Below are 5,429 nucleotides of genomic sequence, written 5' to 3'. Positions count from 1 at the left end.
ACACCAAGAAAATTTGTATGGTTTGTAAAATTTGTGCTTTGAAAAAACAATTCGTTCCTTTTTACTCAAAATAAGAAAGTTTATCCATGCTACTGTACCACTTGCTGACCGTTAATTTATTAAATTGATTCCTTTTAATAACTAAGTACACATAACATTAAAATCGACTGCATGTTTAAAGATTGTTCTTATAATTAAACCTTCTTCTGGGATAACCACAAATTTTGCATCTTTTAGCAAGGTAAAGAATTGATGACTACCCTGATTTCATTTTTTGATTAAGAAGCATAAAGTCGAAAGATTGGCAGCCGCCACAGATGATAAAATTAAAGAAGCTGCCACAAAAGTCTTACAGAGGTCACTTTCACGTTTGGAGGTCAACTGCATCTCGGGTTCCTCAAGAGGACGATTGACAACTGAACCAACTTTAGACTTGGACACCGAAGCGTGCAAAATACCACTGAAGGTTATGTCTCCCCTTTTTAGAAGATAAAATGCGCTTGTGATCGGGCAAGTAATTTTTTCCTCTCGCAATAGAGCTCATAAAGTGCACGGACCTTGAATAGCGGTGATACAACGAGATACGCCTCATAAATGTGGTTGGACCCTGTCTGCATTACGACCCAATTTTAATTCGTTTACAAAGCTGTTGAGGCATCTTGGAAAATTTGTTGGGTAGCACATTCAAACGAGGCGACATCTGAAGCAATGGAATGGTTTGCTCAAACAAGGCCCACATATACACCTAAAATGTAATAGTGGTTAAGTGAGACAGATGCATTAACACAAGATTCAACTCGGTGATGCGGAAGAAAAGTTTGTCCTAAATTGATGACAAGACGATGTAAAACACCATACTTTAGTAAAGCTTACTCGTGTGAGCACAATACTAATGATTCCGGGGGTCAAAGAGATGAAGAAAGAGAAGTAGATACTGTTTTACTCATCTGCAAGCAGTGCACATCATATTTATCAGGCCAGCTTTGTTCTCCTTATAAAAGTCAGAAAAAAGGGCCCCATTCATTGAGAATCTGCTGCTTTACAAAGGACGGATTAGAACAAAGAAACAGGGAATGGATTAAGAACAAAAAGGGGGATGTGCAACAATAAAAGGTCGCATTTAAATTAAAAGCTTGATGCTGCCGAAGGTTGTGCATTTTCCTTTAAATGGTTAAGGTTTAGTTCGCCTTTTTCCTAATTAATTGGTAACTCTTTGAAGGTGGTTATACACAGCTGATGGGTCTACGGCTGTCAATGCTAGCTATGCCATAAATACGAAGCCCATCGACTTAACCATATACCATGGAGCGCTTCCCACCTTTAACCAGGGACATGGTGGTTTGAATGCACCTTCTAGTGGTGACATAATGTCGGGCGACACAAGCCTCGTGGTAGAGCAAACGTTGACTTTTCCAAGGAGGAGGCGAATTTTGATTCTGCCCATATACTTACACAATCCCTAAAACTCCCCATGGCACAGGAATATGTGTTTCTCTAATAAACCTTCGCAATTCAAGGGTCAAAAAAACGCTACAACAGGTCAGTTGTGACCTTTGAAAGGAATTTATAGAGCTGTAACATCTAAATAAACCGAATTTGAAGGACAACTGAACCCTAATTTAATTTGACTTTATTTGTTCAATTCATCAATCCATCTTTTCCACCACAACGGAGTTTAGTGATTACCCCTTTGTCAATTTAAAATCCCTCTTATCAGTAGGTGTATTTAGAGCAGAGTGCTTTGTTAATTTTATCCTCCGAAACTTTCTCCTTGACTCGACTTTCTTGCAAACGTTTATAAACATCGACGTAATTTTTTTTGTTAGATCTGTTCACCATGGGATAACTGTAACTCTGTAAGGTATATGCTAAATTTTGCTCCATCCAGCCCACCCAACAGAGAGAAAAAAGTTGGCAGAAGACAGATAAATATATGTGGTTAGTACAAAACGGGGAGAATACAAAATCACTGATTTAAAATTAATATGTGTAAGTTCAAATGTCTGGTTAGAAATACTACTTTCTCTATTCTACCAATCAGACTTCAGCGTGTTTCAACAACAACTGGCCTTAATTAAAACTTCACACATTCGAAAACATACACTAAAGAAGATAATGAGCAAAGATACTCCTTAAATTCACTACTTTTCTTATAGAAGAAATTAATTAGGTCTGGGAGAAGTGCCTAAAATTCCGCATATCTTTTGCCTGTCTTCGTGGTATCTTGTCAGTCGAGCATAGTAGGTAGCATGTCCAAAAACGAATAATGCTGAAGAGTGCGGCTAAGAAAAAAAGCGACTGAGAGTGGTTAAAATTCTTTTAAAACTCACACATCACTTAGTTTCATACCTTAACTCTCACTGACTAGTAGCGCTTCCTTTGGAATTTGACAGACGAGGCATAGTAACAATACATCGTTCATACATTTGATTGGGCCCTTGTCTTAAGGAGTTAGATAAAGGAGCTTAGCGGAGTTGGATGAAGGGGCCTGGAACGGGTAATAACTAGTTGAAGCATCCCGCTTATCATTAAGAGATGTTTTTTAAATGGATAGGACAAACCGCTATGTGCATTTCATTAAGCATGTCAATCTGTCAAATCGTAAGTGCTGTCAACTTTGAAAGAAAGATTTGACCTTGTCGAAGCATCGCCAAAGTTTTAACTCCATCGAGGTCCAAGTAACTAAGATCCAATAAGTGGTATGCCAAGGCAGTTTTGCTGTTCTGTTTAGTAAGTCACGATCTTTTCCCTAGCAAGTGGAATGAAAGTCCCACTTGAAAAGAATACGATCTTATGCAGTAGGTGGATGAGATTGAAGAGGCCGTTAAAGGTAAGGCCGGTAAGACTTAACTGCTAACCCCAAAATGTCACTGTGCTCCTTCTACTAAGCTCAATGGCAGTCGACTAATTTGTGCTAGACAAAGGCTAAAAGGCACCTTCTAAAATGATTTACCTGTTGTAAAATTTTGTGATGGGTCAGATTTTCATGAGATTAATGAATATTTACAAAAGTGGTTGCAGTGCTATTGAGTTAAGAACCAACAAAACCGAAGTAATCACTGACTGGTTGTCATCACTGAGGTGTACATTATTCAAGCGTCATCTCACTGAACGGCAGGGTGCCTTTGTTCATTGTTTTACATATGCATCCATCGCCGAGGTCACTTATATCCTTGATGTGGGTGGTTATACTGACCTACGCGTCAAGATCCTCACCGAAGGAAACAGACGATAAGACTTGAAGAAAGCGAAATCTTTAACATAACAATGTATGAACGATCAGAGCATTGACTAGAGTGCTAAATCCCATGACAGTGTCCATTCACATGCATTTATAGCATAATGAGTGGCCTTGACATTAGTGTACAAATAAAAATTGTCTCCACGCTGCATCTACCAATGCGGAGAAGTAGACGAAAATGCAGACTGAGGAATATTCTGAAATTTCTGGCATCCTACAACAACAAAGTGGGCATAGTTTTCTCCCAAAACAAAGCAAATTATGGGAATTTGGTAGAAAGAACGAAGTGAGGGGAGATAGCACTTGAAAGAACACAACACCTTGTATTTGCAATATAAGCGAAGAATTTGCCACAAGAAAATGTTCCTTTATAATGGGAGTGCTGGAAAAACGGGCACTCTCTTCGAGGTAACATATGAATATGAAAGCTTTGAGGCTAAAAAGGGCAAATTTTCCATTAAGATGATGCAGCTCTTTATCAGATGGGCAGGTAGGAGAGTAAAGTGGATTACACCTCCATCAAAAAGGGTATAGATATAAGGAGAATTGCTTTGTTTCTGAGTGTAGTGATACCAAGGACAGCCAAATGTGGTATTAAAAGCGCTGAATTGGATTTTTTTTCACTGGGACCGAATAGCACCGCTGCCAGCGAACTCGGGTTTGCACCTAAGCCTTTGTCTTAAAAATTTTGAAATTAAGAAGTCTTTTAAATATCCTGTGCGTGATTGATGGGTACTTTAACCGGTATTATCTGTGCATCCAACTTTTGTAGCCTTCTGTTGCTTACCTCTTAACTGGTAAATTGCCTGATGAATTGAAGCAGGCCTTCACGCTGGGTCTACTCACGGATTTGTTAGTAGTCTAGGGAAGATGTAGATGCAACTGTCTCAAATTGTACAGCTAACTAGATAAATGCAAAACAAAATTTATCAACAAAAAAAATCTAGAAATTAAATCGAAGTTTTGTGAAAAAAGAGAAAAAAGGGGGCTCTTTTAGCTTCCAGTGGAGAGGCAAGGTTGTCAGCACAATTGTTAGATGTGCAATGCTATGTGCAGCAAATGGGCTTCTAGGAAGAAAGTTTTGATGAATGTCTGTGTGCCCGGCAACCACATACACATACACACACTAGGCATCATCTCTTGGAGAAGAAGTGGTACCTACATCCATTATAAGCGTGTGGTAAGAAGGGTGGGTTGACTAGGAGGAATGAGCCTTCCCATGTCCTTTGGATTGGCGGTAGAATCGAGGATTCCTCTCCCTTTGCGAGACAACCTGTTAGTCAGTCGTCAAGCCGCCGAAAAGGTAAAGTACCCTATTGTCAGTGCATGCGGCACACATTTGCATGGCTTCCACCATGACATTCCCATCTCATGAAGGTGTAAGCTATCTGTTCCATCAATTCCATTCATTTGTACTGCAAAAACTTCATATGCGCTGACAGCATAACATAATCCTTCATGCTTAAGAAGAGTGCATTCCTCACCGTTTAATCAGCAAAATGATCCTACTGATTAATTAGCTCATATTAGTTATTTATGATGCAAGTTAACAACAACACTTGACAAGGTCTCTAATGACAAGTTGAGAACTCGACCAGCTTTTTATTAGCTCTCCTAGGAAGCTAAGGCCCTTCCTAAAACTACCTAATTCATAAAAGCATTTTAATATAGTCTAATTAGTGTCTAAAAAGCCTGACATGACAATGAGCGCTCAGAGTGGATGCCTGGAGATCAGTCTAACAAGTCCGAGTAATTGTTAAAAGGGCTCTTCTTTTCTTTCGGCTGCATGGTTGAAGGATCACCACCGGCGTTACATAGTTGATTTTTGCAGTTGCAAGAATACATTCAAACAAGAGGCAGAGCCCTCACTCATCCCTTTTAGAGTGGATAAAGGATCCATAAAAGAGCTGATATGTAGACTATCTTGCAATTTTTGATTGCTTTTTAATTTTGTCATGTATAATGTTATAAGATGTCACCTCGGAAAGAGTCGATACAGGTGTCACGCAACTTTCAATTGGATAAAATTTGAGCATCTCTAAGTAATTACTTTTTTAAAAAATGTGCGTTTTTGGATAAATTTTTGGTAAAGAAGAACTTGTGTCAAGGTCAACATCCAGACATAGTTAGGTTTGATACATCGGGTACAAATTCCCTCATCTCAAAATACCTATGAGAAATAAATAAG

This window comes from Echinococcus granulosus (genome assembly GCF_000524195.1).
Source record: "Echinococcus granulosus chromosome Unknown EG_S00059, whole genome shotgun sequence".
Taxonomy (NCBI): Eukaryota; Metazoa; Platyhelminthes; class Cestoda; order Cyclophyllidea; family Taeniidae; genus Echinococcus; species Echinococcus granulosus.
This window is presented reverse-complemented; position numbering follows the sequence as displayed.